The sequence below is a fragment of the Cervus elaphus genome, chromosome 16, assembly GCF_910594005.1.
Source record: "Cervus elaphus chromosome 16, mCerEla1.1, whole genome shotgun sequence".
In the NCBI taxonomy this organism is placed as follows: Eukaryota; Metazoa; Chordata; class Mammalia; order Artiodactyla; family Cervidae; genus Cervus; species Cervus elaphus.
In genome coordinates this window covers 32,200,148-32,221,276 of record NC_057830.1, presented here as the reverse complement: position 1 = coordinate 32,221,276, position 21,129 = coordinate 32,200,148, and the positions used below count along the sequence as shown (strand labels likewise).

Below are 21,129 nucleotides of genomic sequence, written 5' to 3'. Positions count from 1 at the left end.
AAGAATCTACCTGCAATGCGGGAGACCTGGATTCGATCCCTGGATTGGGAAGATCCCCTGGAGAAGGGATAGACTACCCACTCCAGTATTCTTGCCTGGAGAACCCAATGGACAGAGGAGCCTGGCGGGCTACTGACCATGGAGTTGCAAAGAGTTGGACACAACTGAGCGACTAAGCAGAGCACAGTGTTACTCAAACAAATTCATCAAGTCTGTATAATCAGCCAAGCCCCCTTAAAGTATTATAGCTCACAGGCCAGTATCGCTACAAATACATTTCTCTTTGTTGCTGTGTGTACTGAAGCTATTTAGCCTACTTCACAACTATTACATATTCATTATGTCCTATAAAAAGATTCCTTTGATCCTTTTCCTCTATTCTCCCATCCTTCATTTTTCTCCCTGTTCCATCCATATTCTTGCTTTGATTCAGGCTACAGTGAATCACTTACTCACCTTTACAGACTAGGGAAGAGACCTTTATTTTTTTAAACCTGAGGGAAGTTAGTCATTGGAAATGCTTTGATTTGCTGCATCTTATCGCATACATCAATATTTCAAAGTACAAAGAGAGGCAATCAGAAAGCAGAAGAGCAAAAATGAGAAGAGTTATCAGCTAGATGGCCCAAGCATGGGACTAATTTCTTGCAAAGTTCACAAACACAGCACTGCTCTCAAACCAAAGTAGGACTCTCCTGACTCTCTGATCCAAGAAAGAGATCAGTACTAACTACATGCTGGAAAGTGTGTGGACCACTCATCACTGGTGGAAGTGTGCAACGGCAGGCACAGTCACTCTGGGAAAGAGTGAAGCCGTTTCTCACAAAACCAAATCTGCATTTACCACATGGCCTGACAAATACACTCTTGGGCACTTGTGCCAGAGAAATGGAAACTGATATTCACACAAAAACCTGTACATGGATGGTCAGCTTTATACACAATGTCCCCAAATAGGAACCAACTGAAATGTCCTTCAATGGGTGAATGGCTAGAAGTTGTGATACATCTAAACCATGGAATACTACTCTGCAATAAGAAGAAATGCACTATTTTTTAATATTTATTTACTTTTATTTATTTATTCATTAATTGGCTTTGTGAAGCCTTAGCTGCAGATGGGATCTTCAGTCTTCTTTGCAGCATGCAAGATCTTTAGTTGCAACATGTGAACTCTTAGTTGCAGCATGTGGGATCTAGTTCCCTGACTAGGGATCAAACCTGGGTCCTCTGCACTGGAACCTGGAATCATAGTCACTGGACCACCAGGGAAGTCCCAGGAACAAACTATTGACAACTTAACAACACATGAGAACTTGGATGGATCTGAAGGGAGATACACTGAGAAAAATTCTCAAAGGCTATATGAATCCTTTTCAAATTCTTTTTTATTGAAACTATAGTTGATTTATAATGTTGTGGTAGTTTCAGGTGTTCAGTAAAGCTATTCGCATTCTCTTCCATTCTAGGTCATCTGTATGATTCCTTTTACACATCATTCTCAAAATGATGAAATTATAGAGTTGAACAGCAGATTAAGGGTTGCCAGCACTAATTAGTGGGGAGGGGGACAAGAAGGAGGATGTTGTAGCTATCAAGTGATCCTTGGAATAGAACTGTCTTGTACCTCCAGTGTGGTGGCAGCCACACACATCTGCCCAGCTGATAAAATTACAAAGGACTAGCTATACAAGATAAGTGCATGTAAAACTGGTAAAAATCCAAATAAGGTCACTGGATTGTGTCAATATCATCAATATCAATTTCCTGGATTTGATATTGTACTATAATTATGCAAGATGTCAAGAGAGGGAAATCAATGCTAACAGCACATATATGGACAATAAAGAGCCACCATCAACTTAGAGTATTGAATTTTTCCTGTAAAGCCTTTTTATAGAATGGAAATGCAAATCTACCCTATAGTCCACATTCCCTGAAATTTTAAATTATTCCTAACTTTAGGTGTTCTATTTTGTGGTGGTTGTCATGGTGATGTTTAAAGAAAGGGAGAACTATAAAGGGCTATACGAAGATTCTATGTTCTCCAAGTCACTGGAATAGTATTTCCTTACTGTAGCACATGCCATTGGTTCCCCGTCCCCAGGCTTAGCCGAGCCCAGTGGTGACCTGCAGGCAGACACCTGAAAGCTGATTCCTCAGGAGCAACCCTCAAGCAAGAAAGGGCAGGAGTTGGTGGCTCTGCAGCATCGTCCTCCCTGGGGGGTGGGAGGAATGTGCAGGGTAATCTGTACTATCTCTCAAAGCATCCCCAGCAGGATTGAACCTCAGTTGCCCATAGCAGTAACCTGCCCATGGTCGCACCTTTTATTGGCTCTTCTTCCCTTCCTGTGTCTCCCTCCCCTCTCCATCATTCCATCTCCCAAATAAACCTCTTGGAACCAGTTTCTTGTCACAGCGTCTGCTTTTGGAAGGACTCAAATTCAGATGCTCGCTTGAAGGATACCTAGATGCAAATTACAAGGCCTGTTCTCTAACTTTACCTTCTCTGATCAATACCAAACCCAAAAAGAAACTGCCACACACTTCATGGAGATTTAACACAGTTTGTCTAAGACTGATAACAGCATTTCTAGTAAATTCAGTTTTGGACATTTTTAAAGCGTCTATCCTAGTTGCTGTTGTTTAGTCACTAAGTCATGCCCGACTCTTTTGTGAACCCGTGGACTGTAACCAGCCAGGCTCCTCTGTCCATGGGATTTTCCAGGCAAGAATACCGGAGTGGATTGCCATTTCCTTCCCCAGGGGATCTTCTTGACCCTGAGATCAAACCTGAATCTCCTACATTGGCAGCCACTGAGCCCCCAGGGAAGCCCTCCATCCTAGTTTCCTGGCAACAAATACAGACAGTTGGCCACTAGGCTGATTGTTTGGCAACTAACTATAAAGCTTTTTTTATACAAGTTACATTTGCTGAAGCAAATCTGCATTCAGCGTGTATGTCTTTAGAAAATGGCAATATTTGTGTTCTAGATTCTAGAAGCTCATCCTGGATCTGCAAACCCAGTGGTCTCATCAAAAGAGTCAAAGTGTTGGCTGGTTTCAAGAAGCCCTCTTAGTGACTCAGGAAAGTCAACTTATATTACACTATGATCTGAAAATGAAGAAAGTGAACAGATACTTTGAGAGATCCTGTATGTGTGTGCTAAGTCATTTCAGTCATGTCTGACTCTTCACAGCCCTATGGACTGTAGCCCACCAGGTTCCTCTGCCCATTGGATCTCCAGGCAAGAATGCTGGAGTGGGTTGCCATGTCTTCTAGGGGATCTTCCCAACCCAATGATTGAACCAGAGTCTCTTACATCTCTTGCATTGGCAGATAGCTTCTTTACCAGTAGGGCCACCTGGGATGCCCTTGGGATCCTGTATCTCATGCTATATATAACCCACCTAGACTAATAGCCAGCTTGAGTCCTATTAATTAGTATCTTGAAACACTCTTCTCTGAAACTTGGCTGGTATCAAGACTGCCCTCCACTGGCACCACTTTCAAAGATTTTTCTATAAATATGTTTATGTAGGGTATGTCTAGTTAAGTAGGCAAATATCTTAATATACTTCTAAAGTCTTGGAATAAGATAGCTGAAAAAAAAAAAAATTGGGAGTCTGAATATTTAAAACCCAGTTCTCTGTGTACCTGGGGAGCAGTGGTAGGGGCTACAATTCTGACCATGTCCCTTGGACTTCCTGTGTATGTTTACTTACCAGCAAAATGGAGAATTTGAATTAGATGAGAATGAAAAACCAAATTTTGCTCATTCTTGACAAGTCTTTTATTCTAAACAGTGTTTTTGTTTTGGAGAAATGGGATCTGCTGACAGTATTAACTAGCTATGCACTGATTCTTTCACTGAGCATCCTCTATGTAGCAAGATAGGACACCAAAATATTCCCACACATCTACAGATATGCCTGCCCCAGCATCTTAGCTTCATTTGCCCCAGACCCAATGTCCCAGGAGCCAGTGTCCTATGTGTCAAGTTTAGGTCATGTGCTTGTCCCCAGCCTCTCCAAAAAGACTGAGAAAAAATCTGGCTTCTGTTGACTTCCATGGAGGCCAGCTAAGAGAGCAGTTGTCACCAGGAATTGGAGAAGGCAATGCCAACCTACTCCAGTACTCTTGCCTGGAAACTCCCATGGACAGAGGAGCCTGGTGGGCTGCAGTCCATGGGGTCACTAAGAGTCAGACATGACTGAGCAACTTCACTTTCACGTTTCACTTTCATGCATTGGAGAAGGAAATGGCAACCCACTCCAGTGTTCTTGCCTGGAGAATCCCAGGGACGGGGGAGCCTGGTGGGCTGCCATCTATGGGGTCGCACAGAGTCGGACACGACTGACGTGACTTAGCAGCAGCAGCAAGATAACACACTGTAGTGAGTTGCCCCAGTTAGAACCAGGATAGTTTTTCTTTCTTTCTTTTTGAAGTATAGTTAATTTAAAATGCTTGTTCTTATATAGAACACATTGATTCAGTTATACATATATATGCTGACTCTTTTTCATATTCCTTTCCATTTTGGTTTATTACAGGATATTGAACATAGTTCCCTATGCTATACAGTATGACCTTGTTTATCCTTGTTATATGTAGTACTGTGTATCTGATAATCCCAAACTTATAATTTATCCCTCCCCCTCCCCCATTGCCCTTTGGTAGCTATAAATTTGTTTTCTCTGTCCTGAGTCTGTTTCTGTCTCATAAATAAGTTCATTTGTGTCATATTTTAGATTCCACATATAAATGATATCATGTGGTATTTGTCTTTCTCTGTTTGACTTACTTCATTTAGTATGATAATCTCTAGTTAATCTAGATAATCTCTAGTTAATCTAGACAATCTCTAATTGCAATCTCTAGATGCAAATGGTATTATTTCATTCTTTTTATGGCTGAATAGTATTCCATTGTGTATACATACCACATCTTCTTTATCCATTCATCTATCGATGGACAAATAAGTTTTTTCCATATCCTGACCATTGTAAATAGTGCTGCAATGAACATTGGGGAGTATGTATCTTTTTGACTCAGTTTTCTCTGGGTATATGCCCAAGACTGAGATTGTAGGATCATACTGTAGTTCTATTTTTAGTTTTTAAAGGACCCTCCATGCTGTTCTCCACAGTGGCTGCACCAAATTACCTTCCCACCAACAGTATAGGAGGGTTCCCTTTTCTCCACATGCTCTCAGGCATTTGTTAGGAAATCAGGATATTAAAGGAAGAGGGAGATTTGGATGTTAGTCACCCAAGAGACGGCACATGTCCTCCACAGCTGCCTCCCTGGGCTCTCCAACACAGTTCAAATGTATGACTGCATATGTACATCTGGAAGCAAGAGAGGAACCATAACCTTCATCCTGTTTACTAATCCTTCTGGCTTAAGCAGAAAGAAGTGAGTCCAGGGGGTCTCTCACACTAGTGGATGGATTACTCTCAACTTCATTTTTCATAATGTTCTCACAAGAGACAGAGCCATGAAGAAGTTATTCAAGAAACTGGAAGTACATGCTGGGGTCTGCTTTTTGGGTCTATCTGGCACAATATATTGTCACCACCATGTCCTCAAAGAAGCCAGCAGAAAGAATGCTTAGGATAATATTCAGGACAAGAGTACCATTCAGGGCCTATGGACACATAAGGAGCTTCCCAATGTTGTACGGATGGACACCATTGGCCATGCTGGCTCAAGAGGGCAGAGAACTTAACTCTCCTCTGATTGACATCATCAGGCTGCAAGATCCTTATATCTACTTAGCATCGGACTCCTCTGTTTCCGCCACTGCTCTTTGCACCACCGCCTCTCTCACTAACCAAATGAAAAAGTGAAAGTGTTAGTCACTCAGTCGTGTCTGACTCTTTGTGACCCCATGGACTGTAGCCCACCAGACTCTTCTGTCCATGGAATTCTCCAGGCAAGAATACAGGAGTGAGTAGCCATTCCCTTCTCCAGGTGATGTTCCCAACCCAGGGATTGACCCTGGGTCTCCTGCACTGCAGGCAGATTCTTCACCATCTGAGCCACCAGGGAAGCTATCAGTGTAATTGAAAGGACTCTAAAAAAGAAAGTTTAACATGTGCTCAGTCCTCAAGTGTTTAAAACTAAATTTGGTACAGAAATGCAAAGGACTTAGAATAGCCAAAAGAAGTTTGAAAAGTATCTCGAATACATCAAATTGTACTTTTAAATACGCACAGCTCATCTTATTTCAATTATGTTTCAATAAAATGTTTGTGTTTTTTAATGAGGAAAATCACTATGTGGGTATCATGAACATCCTTGTACATGGGCCTGTGCAAAGGCTCAGCCATGAGCTATTTATGATTGTGCCCCTCTGAACCTTACCCGCCCAAGAGGGAAGCATTGTCCTGTATTTTGTGGTTATAATTCTATTGATGTGTTTAAAAATACACTTACTATAGATGTAGCTTAATTCTGTCTATATTTGACCTTTGTATAAACAAAGTCATAGTCAATATATTATTCTGTGACTTGCTTTTCTTGTTCTACACTTTTAGTGAATATTACTACACTTTTAGTGAATATTTGGTGAATATTACTTTTAGTAATATTCATGTATGTTGATATATATAGTAGTGAATTAATATATATATTCATTTCACTGCTATATAATATTCCAAAATGATTTTATTCATTCTGTTCTTAGTAGTCATTTGGATTGTTTCCAGTGTTTTACTGTTTCAAAAGACATTATTGTGGAGTATGTGCACAGTGATTTCTCCCGGGCACAGACTTAATCATAGACTTCCCCAGACATAACATAGCATATACACATCTTCTCCTTTATTAAATAATATGAAATAATTTGCAGATACTTGTATCAATTTACCCTCTCACCAGCAGCGTATGAAAGAGGTTGCTTTACACCCTCAACAACACTTAATATGTTCAGACTTTCTTCAGTTCAGTTCAGTCTCTCAGTCATGTCTGACTCTTTGCAACCCCATGAATCACAGCACGCCAGGCCTCCCTCTCCATCACCAACTCCCGGAGTTTACCCAAACTCATGTCCATTGAGTCGGTGATTCCATCCAACCGTCTCATCCTCTGTCATCCCCTTCTCCTCCTGCCCCCAATCCCTCCCAGCACCAGGGTCTTTTCCAATGAGTCAGCTCTTTGCATGAGGTGCCCAAAGTATTGGAGTTTCAGCTTCAACATCAGTCCCTCCAACGAACACCCAGGACTGATCTCCTTTAGAATAGACTGGTTGGATCTCCTTGAAGTCCTAGGAACTCTCCAGAGTCTTCTCCAACACCACAGTTCAAAAGCATCAATTCTTTGGTGCTTAGCTTTCTTTATAGTCGAACTCGCACATCCATACATGACTACTGGAAAAACCATAGCTTTGACTAGATGGACCTTTGTTGGCAAAGTAATGTCTCTGCTTTTTAATATGCTGTCTATGTTGGTCATAACTTTCCTTCGAAGAAGTAAGCACCTTTTAATTTCATGGTTGCAGTCACCATCTGCAGTGATTTTGGAACCCAGAAAAATGAAGTCAGCCACTGTTTCCACTGTTTCCCCATCTATTTGCCATGAAGTGATGGGACCAGATACCATGATCTTAGTTTTCTGAATGTTGAGCTCTAAGCCAATTTTTTCACTCTCCTCTTTCACTTTCCTCAAGAGGCTCTTTAGTTCTTCTTCACTTTCTGCCATAAGGGTGGGGTCATCTGCATATATGAGGTTATTGATATTTCTCCCAGCAATCTTGATTCCAGCTTGTGCTTCCTCCAGCCCAGCGTTTCTCATGATGTACTCTGCATATAAGTTAAATAAGCAGGGTGACAATATACAGCCTTGACGCACTCCTTTTCCTATTTGGAACCAGTCTGTTGTTCCATGTCCAGTTCTAACTGTTGCTTCCTGACCTGCAAACAGGTTTCTCCAGAGGCAGGTCAGGTGGTCTGGTATGCCCATCAGACTTTTTAAATGTTTCCAATCTGGTGTGTATAAAATGGCATCACAAGCTGGTCTTTAATTTGCATTTCCTAAGAGTGTTTCTTCACTTGTCGGTCCTCCCTGCCAGATGTTCAGATCCTAAAAGACAGGATGCACACATAATTGGTGGCTCCAGCATGTAGCAGGGTGTGTCTAGCAGGCAGGACCACCTAACATTAGTGGAATGAATACATGATGGTAATTCGTGGACTTCCTGATCCTCAGGGCTCAGAGGGAAACAAAATAGGATGTCAGAATATGGAAGAGAGCAGGGTAGCAAATGGTTTGTTGATCCCATCTCTTGTGAAGTTAGATCTCACAGACCCTGGTGGGAGAGAGTACAAGGGAACAGAAGCACAGAGCTGGGAGGAAGGAGTCCTGCCTCATTTTGCTTTCCTTGTCATTAAATCCTCTGTCACCTGCACTGGACTTCACCTTAGAACATCAAGTGGGGTTAAGAATGGAGGAGGAAATGATGCTACTTTGTTGCCTCTCTCTGCTTCAGAGTGACTGGCACCCAGGACCAAGAATTGGGATTGGAGATTCCTCTGCCACCTCAACCAACCACATCTCAGGGTAATTTATTTGGTGTCTACCTCCATTTCTCAGACAGAGACCAAAGGTGGCCCCCCCTAGAGAGCGAGTAGTGAGCAGGGCAAATGCTGAGTGTTATTAACAAGTCCACTGAAGAGCTTGAAATCAGCCACCAGTGATGCTGGTGTTGGTGCCAGGTGAAGCCCTTGCAGGCAGCCCCTCTGGGCTGCTGCTGTGGCGATGGGCTACAGCACTAGACTCCCACCACCTGCCTGATTCCCTGTCAGCCTCCCCAGCCAATGGCAGTGCACTTCTAGCAGTTGCCTCTTTGCAGGAATCTGCACCAAAATTAAACCCATCAAACTGTCAGCCCCGTTGCTGGGGCTGCTCCCATGTCAGCCCATGTCATGACAACCGATGATAGAAGTGCCGCTATTCAGGCTTCATGGGGAGCATCTCTTTTCTTTTTTAAATCTCTTTAAAAAGAAGCTGAGCGAGGTGCCTGCTGCGCAGGGCAGTGAGGGATGCGAAGGCATGCAGGAGGCTCTTATCTGCTGGGGGTGGCACTTCCTCTAGAATTTAGGAAGCCAATCAGACAGGCAACTGGGTTCTGAAAAGAACAGCCTTGGGAGGGAGGGAAAGAAGGGGAAGGGACCAACAGGAGTCTTGTCTTCTTCTCCCTGGGGTCCTCCTCTTCTTAAACACCACCCAGAACCCTTCTTTGCAAACCCAGGATGATGGCTCTGGGTAAAATTCAGCCTTGAATTGCCAGGATTGTAGGGCAGTGCCCACCAACTGGAGGGTCTTTGTCTCAAGGCCACTTAAAAGCTTCTGGGAAATTGAAGATTCTCTCCTCCATCCCTTCCAAGCGCACTGGCCTTTACAGTGTGGAGAGAGGGGGTGGAGTACAGCTGAGAGCTTCTTATCCCAACACAAACAGCCTCCCCTTTGACAGGCCTGTGATTCAGGATTGCTCAGGAACAGAGAACCTGGGGGAATAAACAGCATTAGCTGAGTCCCTGCTGCATCCCTGTCTTCTAGGAGCGTGCATGCACATGCACGCATGCATGCACACACACATGCTATCTGTATACTTACGACGACTAAATGGCCCAAGACGCAGATTAAGCATGTTCACATTCAGCATCTGAGCACAGAAGAGGAAGGAATCTTAGCATCCATCTCCCTCTCAATTTAGGAATGAGCAAACTGAAGCCCAGAGAAATGACTTTCCCAAAATTACAAAGCCTGATAGTGACAAATAAGGGAAGAGATCCCTGAATCCTTTGCTCCTGTCTTTGGGGGCCGAGTTTGACCAAACAAGAGAAGCTAATCAGGAATGTTTTCTCTAGAGAAACACGGAGAACACTGAAGCATTGCAGAGAATCACTTCTAAGGGAAAAAGGTTTATCTGAAATGCTTCTGGAAATGAGAAAAGATCAGAGAGAACTTTGAAACCAGACTTTTTTTAGAACGTAAACACTGCAGCTTTATTTTATAGAAAACAGGGTTAGAGTGAATGTTGAGGGAATCTTTGCAATATGGGCAATGCCAAGGATAGATGAGACTTCGGTCTTCAGTCACGCCAAGGACATCACAGAACTTCGTGTGCAGCTTGCTGCTGGGTGGCCAATCTTCTGGGAAGAGATCCTGTCTTGGGCAAGCAGGTATTTGTCAACAGCCAGGTTCTGAGCCAGCTCCAGAGCTTTCTACAGACATAAGAAGAGACTGCAGAATAGCAAAGTGATATGAATGATAATAAAAATACTGGCTTTCACTTCTTGGGCATATATCATATGCCACGCACTCTTCCTAGCTGCTGCTGCTGCTACTGCTGCTAAATCGTGTCCGATTCTGTACGACCCCAGTACTGGAGTGGGTTGCCATTGCCTTCTCTGACCCTTCCTAGAACCTCATGTTAATGGTTGGATTCAGCCTTAACGGAAACGCTGAGTAAATAAATGCTAGTCCTCTCCTCTTCTTCGCATTTACAGATAAGCAACCTGAGAAAGTCAAACAGCCATTAAGTGTCAGAGCCACTTTAAATGACGGTCCCAGAGCATACCTTCAGCCCTGTTGGTGTCCTAGATGGGGATCTGGAGACATCTACTCTAGATCTGTCTCTGCTACAGGCAAGGCAGCTCGCTCGGCTGTCCTCCAGGAGGTGAATATTCTGGGTCTGGCTCCACCATAGCTGTGTGACTCTGAACAAGTGTGCAATGGGGGTTATCTCAGCAGGCCTGGGCTGCCCAAACCCTGCACGCTGTAGAGGTCTACAACCCTGAGAGTGCTAAGAAATAATCTCTGAGTCATGGGAAATTCCTGCTTGATAAGAGTGTCTCCACATACCTAGGGTCTTGGGCCACACCAAAGAGTTTATGTTAACAATGTGACTTATAATGGGGGTCTTTGCCACTTTTTGCCAGTTTGACCTGAAGAGTGGGCTGGAGACTGAATAACTAGAGTCAGTCATGTGGGCATTGCCTGCTTTGGGGGCTAATTTCCCAGAAGAAGCCCTGGATAGCCAGGCTCAGGTGAGCATCTCTGGTTAGCAAAATTTTGTACATGTTATCACACTCTTGTGACCAGGCAAATTAAACCCTGTCCATTGACCACACAAGGACACAGCAACTAAAAGCTCACAGGAGTCCTGGCTTTTCCTGGACTCCACCCTGAGTCTTTTTTTTTTTTCTTTTACTGATTTAACTTGTATGCTTTCACTGTAATAAACTGTGACTATAACAGCTTTTCCATTTTTCCGAGTTCTGTGAGTCCTAGTGAATTGTGGAGCTAGAAGGTGAACTTAATCACCTCTGACGTGCCAGCTAACTTACTCCTCCGACCCTTTGCATCTTCATATGTTACATAAGGGGGCTGACCTTCAGCCCTCCATGACTTCCAAGGATTCTCCAACTCTGTCTTAAATCCTACTTTGCAATTGTCTCTTTTTTCCTAGTCCCATATGTTCTATTTGCAGTTCCATCTGCACTAGGGGTTTCTCTCCTGCTGGTCCTTGCTATTCTTCTCAAACAAACAAAGAAAAAAAACCTTTGCTGGTAGAGAAAGTGGTATTGTCATGTCTTCAAAAATATGTTGCAAAGCCCCTCAGTATCCATTCATCCCCTCTTTCCATGATAATGGAACCTATTTTACCTGTGTACCTGCAATAAAGTAAATTTCCCAGCTGATATAGACTGAATGTTTGGGTGGTCCCAAAATTTATATGTTGAAATAGTACCCTTCCATGTGATGAATTTAGGAGGTACGATCTTTGGAAAGTACTTAGGATTGGATGAGGCCATGACTCCAGTATTCTTGCCTGGAGAATCCCATGGACAGAGGAGCCTGGCAGGCTAAAGTCCATGGGGTCGCAAAAAGTTGGACATGACTGAGTGACTAAATAACATAATAATGAGGGTGAAGGCCTCATGAATGGAATTAGTGCCCTTGTAAGGGTTATGAGAGAGCTTCATGCTCCTTTCTGCTCTCCTCTGTGTAAGGGCACAAGAAGTTGGCCACCTGGAAAAGAGTTCTTACCGAGTCTGACTGTGCTGGTACCCTGCCTCAGACGTCCAGCATCCAGAACTATGAGAAATACAGTTCTGTTGCTTATAAGCCATCAGTCGATGGTGTTTTGTTGTAGCAGCTTGATCTAAGACGCCAGTCTTCCTGGCAGGTAGACGTGGCCACGTGACTAAGTGCTGACCTAGAGTGTATGAATAAAAGCGAAATTTATGACTCTCAGGAAATACCTTAAAAGCAGGGGGCAGGCCATTTTCATCCCTCCCTCCTGCCTGTGCCTGAAATGCAGGCACAAATGGTTATGGTGGAGTCTGAAAGGCTTCTCTGTCCGTCAGGAGGAAGCCACATTCTAACGATGGCAGAACAAGGAAATGAAAGAAGTCTGGCTCCCTGGGGGTTCCGTGAAGACACCTCTCAGCCATGAACTGTCTCCTCCAGAACTCTTTTTCATGAGAGGAAAATAGCATCCATCTTGTTTAAGCCATTATTATTTTGGATTTTCTGCCACATGGAACTGAGCCTTTCCTAACCAACACAGACTGCATCTCCCACCTAATGCGAGGTCCAGCAGGGCTCCCCATCTGAGCCCATCTAGTGCCTGTGCAGGAAAGCCATGATGACTCATTTAAAAGCACTCCATTCAGAATATGATCTTCTCCAATTTCCTACAAATCGAATTACTAAGAGACCAATTGGATTTTTCAAGTCCCTCAAAATGTTCTTTTTAGATGTTCTTGGTATTAAATAGTAACAGAATTTAAATGGCATCAACAAAACACATAGATGTGACTCTGATGATAAGTTACATAAATCCGGGAGGCAAAGAACCTCAGCAGTGCACACAGATGCAGCAGAGATGGAAAACAACAAGCAGGAACTCGTAGATTTGCCTCTAGCCTCCACCAGCTTGTCCCGGGTGACCATCTATTCAGATTCGGGGGCACCTTCCCTGTTCCTAGGGAGAGGGAACTCTATAAACAGTTGAAGGTAGTAAAGGAGTAAGAACTGTGATATTCTCATTTCCTGAATCCTGTGGTCTCTAGGCCCTCAGCTTCTTGAAAACATAAGCTGAAGTTGCATCTTGTTCAAGGTCAAATACCTCAAGCTGAGCACGGTGCCAGGCACAGAACAAGATCAGTGACAAGGGGCCGGGCTTTGAGCCCCAGCTCTGCCAGCTTCATAACCTGAGCTCCTATAAACATTCTCCTTTTTGTAACCATGTAATGAGCCCTTACCATGTGACAAGCTTTGTGCCAGACACTTTATCATCAGCTTCACTAAGCTTCTCAACAAGCTTATGAAGTAGGTATTGTTGTTCTCCCCATGTTACAAATGAAGCACATGAGCCACCAAAAAGTTAAATATCTTGCCCAAAGTTATTCAGCTCCAAAGAGCAGACTAAAGATTCAAACTCATAAGTCTGACTCAAGAATCCAAGCACTTCACTCCACTCCACTGTAAGAGGAAACCATGACACAGATGATGGTGATGATGTTATTAATATTATTAATATTACTAGTGATTTGAAAGAAGGGAGGCAGACAACACTGGTGGGAGGCCTGTGTTTGTGCCTGGATCAGGACTATGCTTGATCATTTTATCTATTTTGTTTCATCTACACAAAGACTTAGGCCCAATGCACAAATGCAGCGACTGAGACTCAGCAAGCCCAAATAAATCCCCCAAGACATCACCACTGGAACAGTAGCATCTGGACTTCATTGCCAGTTTCCCTGACCTCCAGGCCTACGTCACTTTCATTTCTCAGTGCTGCCTCCCTGCCCACGACAGGTGGAATGGCCCCTGACCATCACATCAACTCTTCCTGGAGAACTAACGTTTTCAGTGCCCACAGGAGGCAATCATCATTGATGAGGAAAGCTTCAATTTAAAAGTATTAATAATTATCATACTAATAAAAGTCATTTACACCCCAACCCATCCCCCAAAAATATATATCTAAGGCAATGTGAAAGGCTGCACAAAAGGTTAATAAGATAATTATTGTTCATGGAGAGGAAAGATGTGGCTAATTAGTCTTAACAAAATCAGCTGCTTTGGCACAGAATGTTCACGGGTCTGAGTTGGTGTTCAGACTCATGAGGCGCAGAGAGACTTTGACTTCCTACCACGTTCACTCAGCTGCTGGAAGGAAATTGGACCAGGAAGACAGCAGGTACAACCCGTCCAGCTCATCAGGAGGCCCTGTAGCCACCCAAGGGCAGAGGTTCCTTTGCCGCCTCCCCCACATGAACATGCCTGGCCACCAAGAATGGGAATCCAGTGTGTGGGATCACCTTGTCACAGCAGCCCAGAGCACCCTGGCTTCCCACTGACATTTTGCACCACGCTTATCCTGTAGGCTCAGCGCATGCTCGCCAACTCAGAGGGCTCCCCCTGCCCGGAGAAAGTCTCCCAGATCAGAGACACAGCAGTCCTTATTCATCTTGTCTCTGTAGTTTCCACCCAAAAACACGATGGGGAAGACTGTCTCAGAGGTCACCCAGGACTGATGCCAAGTCTGGACCCTCAGGTATCAAACTCAAAAGATGAAAAATTCAGAGTTATACTGTATGAGCTCTGCAGCAGTGAGAACTGAGCCGAAAGTAATGACAAGGCCCAACTCTTGTTGGCTTAAACACACAGAGGTTTATTTTTCACAAAGCAGGGATGTGGTCCATGGATGAAGTCCATGGAGTCAGTCCAGGGATGTAGTCCTGAGCTGGTTCAGCGGCTGAAGAGTGAATCCCAAGGGTGTCAATTTCCATCCACGCTGTTGCCTATGGTTACCATAACAGGAAGCAAAGGCTCTCCCCGACAATCCCAGAAGACACCCTCTCACACCTCACTGGCCCTCACTCACGACATCACAGTCACCAGGGGATAGCTGCAAGGGAATCAGGGAAAGTGAGCATTTGTAGCTGGGCACAGAACTGCTCCAAACAAAATGGTGTTCTGTGAGTAACGAAGAAGGGAAGATTGGATAGTGAGTAATTAGGCAGATAATCAGCAGTTTCTCTCACATATGGCAACCAGGAAAAGAGTTCTCAAATCCACCAGGCCCCATATGATTTTAGGCAGCCTGCTCTGCGTACATGGGCCTCTTCCTGGAAGGAAAATCTCCCTCCCTCCTACCCAGACCTCCTCCTCTTGCTCCCATGAGACTGTGCTGAAAAAACACAGGTCTCTTCCTTCACACACCCCTCATTCCCTGAGCTAGTTGTCAGCCTTTAGGGAAACCACCAAGGAATTTATATTCCAGGCCTCATTTTTAGAGCTTTGGTAAGGGCCTGATTTTACAACTGGAATTTAGAAAGAATGTTCAAGATCACAGCATTTCTCTGGCTGAGTTGGGACCACCAGGACCTCAGGCAGGTCCCTGGGTTTGCTTCATTTTATTTTGCCAACAAAATGCTGGCCTTGAAGTCATGTTCCAAAGACAAAATGGCTAGCATGACCTAGATATTTCTTCAGGTATCTGGGCACCATAAACGGAGTCTACATTAACCTAGTCTAATGAAAGCTGTCTTTGTAGGTAGTGAGCTCTCTGATATGGGAAACAGCCAACAGGCTGGCCCGCCACTTCTTAAAGGCAGCAGAATGTGCATGTATCAGAAAAAGTTTGGACATTCCATCCGGCTCCAAAAGTCGATGCTTCAGCTCTTTGTGGTTTGCTTTAGTTTCCCTCTTAAAACAGCACTGGGCAAAAATTGTGGGGCTCCCAACATAGGGAGAGATGAGTCACAGAGTTTAAAAATTGGGTTAAAGAAAGTTTGGTGGTAAATTTGTCTTGTGGTTGGCTGGGATGAAATTCTAGATGGTTCTCCTGGGCATCAATTTAGAAGTTTTTTTTAAAAATCTTGTGCGAGGAGATGCCTCATGGCAACTTTATAAAGGTTGTTGGTATCTGGCGAATGTCTCTCAAGGATTTTCCAAAACCAGCTCAGATTTCAGAAAGGATGGACTGAAGTGATAGGAAATTTTGTAACTACTATTAGCTATAAAACTAACAATATTAAACTAATCTTTCCTCTCCTTCAGGTGGGGGTATCTGAGAATGGAAAGAGAAGGCATTATTGAAGGTAAAAGAGGATATCCTTAGTATAAAGTCTTAAAAATCTTAATCCTAGGGTTTTAGAACCTACAAGTCCTATGAGCAAGGTGCACAAGTCTCTATTGTGCTCTAAATCAAATCAAACCTGCTTCTACACAAGTGAGCCCTAAGATAAGGAATATTTGGAAAAGATAGATAAATGTAATTTTTTTGTCATTGGAAGAATATTTAGAAACTAATAACCCATATGTGGTAGATTGATTACAAAAACAGGGTTCAATTATTCACTACTTTCTGTAGCCACACCCTTTAACTTGTGACCTTACAGCTCCATCTGTCAAGATAGAGTCTATTTCTCCAGCCTGGATCTGGGCCAGAACTTCTGACCAGTAGAATGTGGCAGGAGTGACAATGTGTCAAATCTAATTCTAGGCCTCAAGAGAGCTTGCTCATTTCTGATGTTTTTCAGAACCTTCCTGTTGCCATGAAAGCAAGGCCAGGCTAGCCTTCTAGAGGATAAGAGAACTTGTAGACAAGAACCCACTTATCCCAGCAAAGCCAGCTTCGATCAGCCTACAGCCAGCCAGCCTCCAATCAAGTGAGAAAGACCAGCCAAGATCAGCCAAGTTGCCTGCCTGACCCACAGCTAACCTCAGAGACATGAAGGAGTCTGTCAAGTTGCTGAAGAGCCCATAGATTAGTGACCAATTGTTGTTGTTGGTTAGTCTCTAAGTCACGTCTGGCTCTTTCAACTTCATAGACTGTAGCCTACCAGGCCCCTTCTGTACATAGGATTTCCCAGGCAAGAATACTGGAGTGGGTTGCCACTTCCTTCTCCAGGGAATCTTCTTGACTCAGGGATCGAACTCGTGTCTCCTGCATTGGCAAATGGATTATTTACCTCTGAGCCATCAAGGATGCCCTTGTGAGCAATAATAAATGTCAATTATTTTAATCCAAAGTTGGCAAACTTTGTCCATAAAAGACCAGATAGTAAATATTCTAGGTTTGACAGGCTATATATACAGTCTCTGTTGCATAGTCTTTTTGTGTATTTTAAACACTTTAAAGGCAAAATATTTAAAACAATTCCGAGTTTGTGAGCCCTATGAAAACATGCCACTGGCTGTATTTGGCCCACGGGACAGTTTGCCAACCGTTGTTTTCAGCCACTGAGCTTTGGGATGTGTTGCGACACAGTAATAGTTAACATGCCATGTGGGTTTGGTGTGCTTTTATTTCTTGTTCCCTTGCAGACAGAAACTAAACCATCAGGGTAATTGCCTCTGAGATGAAGAGATTGGTTGATATTGAAAACAAAAGGGCCATTAATCAACTTGGAATCTTAAAGCTGATATTCTCTGTTTCTTTAATAAAACAACAGCCTGAAAGTTGGTCTTTAAGACGAGGAAGATTTCTAAATTTCAGGGACTAATGGTTAAGATTATGGGGTTCCAGAGGAGGGTGGCAGATCAGATCCAAAATGTTAGATAGGAACAACCTTGCATCAGTGGGATCCATTGCTGGAGTGGAACAGAGAGGCCATTCTGCAGCAGAGACCAGCCAGGAGCCAGGGACAGAGTGAGTCTGCCCCTTTCCCTACCATGAAGTCAGGTACCCTGGTCACCTATACCTGCAGATAACATGTTATGGAGAAGGGTAAAGGAAGGGAGGAAGGGGGAAGAAAGGGAGGGAGAGAAGGAAGGGGAAAAAAAGGAAAGAAAGGAAAAAAGAAGATTGAGCATTTATTTAGTCATGCTTACAGAGAATAAATAGGCCATTTTAAGTCACGTGATTGGACTGAGATTATTGCCTTGGACTAAATTTAGTTTTTCCTTATGACTCAGTGGGTTGGAAACTTAAATAATGATAATCACTTATAAGAAACAATATATGCCGAATTATGTCCCTGCAAACATAGGCGGCTTCCCTGGTGGCTCAGATGGTAAAGAGTGCGTGCAGTACAGGAAGCCCAGGTTCGATTCCTAGGTCAGGAAGATTCCCCTAGAGAAGGGAATGGCAACCCAGTCCAGTATTCTTGCCTAGAGAATTCCATGAGAGGGGCCTGGTAGGCTACAGTCTATGGGGTCACAAAGAGTCAGAAATGACTGACTAACATTTTCACTTTCAAGCGTAGAAGGAAATCCTAACCCCCAGCACCTGGGGGACCTTATTTGAAAACAGGGTCTTTGCAGATGTAATCAAATTAATGTAAGGTCATTAGGATGAGCCCTAATCCAACATGGCTGTGTTCTTATGAGAAGAAGACATAGACACGCAGGAGAAGATGATCATGTGATAGAGGGGCTGAGATTGAAATTATGCAGCTACAAACCATGCAACATGTAGGATTGCTAGCAACTCAGAAGCTAAGAGAAAAGCATGCAGTCTGTGAGGAAAGCCCTGGGTGCCAAGCTCGGCCCTGCTGACCCCCGGATTCCAACTTCCAGCCTCCAGAATTCTGAGGGAATAAGTAAGTCCCTCTTGTTTAAACCACCCAGTTTACAGTATTTTGTTACAACTGCCACAGGAAACTATTTAAGACGGAATCCATTTCTTTTTCAAAGAAAATAGTCACATTTCCTAATTAATACTGATAATGATTTCAACACTGTTTTTCTTAATATCACTTATGAAATTCAAAGTAGTCTTCGAGGGTCCCTCAAACTCGGGCAGAGATGGAAGCATTATTCTACACCACAGAGTGGACAAGATGAACATGGAGACCTAGGGCGATGGCATATTCTCTGAAGACTTCGGTTTGGGTTTGGGTTTTGAAAGGGAAGGGCTGGGTTTTTTAAAGTTTTTTCTAAGAATACATTTTCAGGGTCCTAACTGGTGTGCAATTAAAATCATCTAGACAGCCAAGACCCCTGAACTCCGTCCTCAGAGATCTTGACTCACTTTGTTTAGAGAAGGAAATCCAAGAATCTACATATTTAGCAAGAACCTTCCAGTGGTTCTCCAGAAGCAGATAGAAAAACCCTCCCCAGAAGCAGCCAGGGAGGCCCCCAGCTTTCAAAGGTGGCAAGGAGGTCCCATGCTTCTCCTGTCCACTGGGGAAGCTGCCCCACTGTGAGGACTGGCTCTTGGGCGTAAAGATGCTTCTCACCTGTGGCGTCTCCTGGGGAGGAAGAGCAGCAGGGCTGAAGCAGCCTCATCCCTGGTCCTCGCTCCGGTTCCAAATTAGGACGCAGGACTAGACGCTGGGAGAAACGCGCCCCCTGGTGGCTATGCCTGGTTTGCCAGGTACTCAGGTCAGGAGCTCACCATCCCCATGTAAACAGATGACATTCTATCAATAACAAGGAGCAATGGAGCAACTTATTGTGATCTTGACTCACATGGTAATAAATATGAAATAGGAACACAGAGACGGAGCTTCCACAGGAAATGGTAATTGCATTTTATGGGTCTTAAATTTCATACCAGGAGAGAAAATCACTAATGGGCTCTGAAGAGCTAAAGCCAGGGTCTTATTTTATTTTTTTCAAAGCTCTTGCAGAAGAAAGCAAGACAAAAGTGTAGAACACAGCGTAGAGTTAGGATGAGGTCAGCGGAAGTTGAGACATTTGGAAAGAAAATCTCTGTGTAGTTTTAAGAGGAAAATTTTTCGAGCAATATAAATCAAAAGAAATTAAGATACATGTAAATCTATTGCTGATTCATGTCAATGTATGACAAAACCCACTGAAAAAATAAATAAATAAATAAATTTAAAAAAAAAAAGAAAAGAAATTAAGATTTTTAAAATGCATTTAATTTTTAAAACAGCAAACAGCTATTACAAATGAATTAATTGTATTTTCTCCTCCATACCCCATTTCGTGGGTTAAATTACAAAGTAGAAAAATAATGAATCCCATAGTTCAGTCCTTGAGCCCAACCAATTTCTATTATTTGCAAGCATCTGTGTATTCATGATAAGATAATTTCATAATCTGACTGAACACCTACTATATGTCAGGCCATTCATATGTGTTATCTCTGATCATCTGAAAACTTCTACAAGTTAGATACAATTAATCATACTTTTCAGATGAGTAACTGATGTTCAAAATAGTTAAATAAACTCACAGTATGTAGTGAATGAGGTAGAATTAGACTGAGTCTAAAACTCAAGGATGTCTTGAGTTCTTGCTGACTTCTCTGAAGAACTTGACATGTCTTGAAACTTCATTTTCCACACACAAAAAAGTAATTATGGGAATTGGGATTAACGTTAAATGGGCGTGAGTTATCTCACAGGGGTAGCAAAACGTTCTAAAACTGGGTTGTGGTGATAGTTGTACAATTCAGTAAACCTAATAAAAATTATTAACTTGCACACTTAAAATTGGTAAATTTATTATATGTAATCCATATATCAATAAAGAAAATATAACGTGCAAGAAGCATTAATATATTGAAACCAAAGGTAGAATGATAATAATATGATGTGTGTTTGTTAGTCACTCAGTCGTGTCTGACTCTTTGCAACCCCACAGACTGTAGCCCGCCAGGCTCCTCTGTCCATGGGATTCTCCAGGCAAGAATACTGAGCGGCTTGCCATTCCCTTCTCCATTCCCTTCTCTCTTATAATAAGATATAAGAGTCTAAAGGAGGGACTTCTCTGATGGTCCAGTGGTAAGAATCTGCCTTGCAATGCAAAGGACATCAGTTCGATCTCTGGTGTCCCTTGGAAAAACCCACATACCGCGGAGCAAAAAACTTGTGCACCGCAACTGCTAAGCCTGTGGGCTTGAGCTCTGAAGCCGCAACTACTGAGCCCATGTGCAGCAACTACTGAAGCCTGCACACCCCAGAGCCTGTGCTTCACAACAGAGGAGTCACCGCGGGGAATATAATAGCCCACACAGCACAACCAGAGAGCAGTCCCCACTCGCCGCAACTAGAGAAAGCCAGCACACAGCAAAGAACCAGTGCAGCCAAAAATGAAATAAATAAAAAAAGAGTCAAAGGGACTCTTGTCCCTTTTTTAAATTTGTTTTTCCATAAACTTGGAAATAAGATTAAGGGTAGCCCTGATGG

The 21,129-nt window shown here is 43.2% G+C and overlaps 1 long non-coding RNA gene across 1 annotated transcript; it reads right to left on the bottom strand.

Moving 5' to 3' along the window:
• Positions 1-14,811: 14,811 nt before the first annotated feature.
• On the bottom strand, positions 14,812-19,294 carry LOC122710072. The gene is made up of 3 exons (XR_006345808.1): positions 19,210-19,294; positions 17,599-17,730; positions 14,812-14,930 (listed from the first exon to the last, which is right to left on the bottom strand). It is a non-coding gene; the product is annotated as an uncharacterized LOC122710072 (long non-coding RNA).
• Between the last annotated feature and the right edge of the window lie 1,835 nt (positions 19,295-21,129).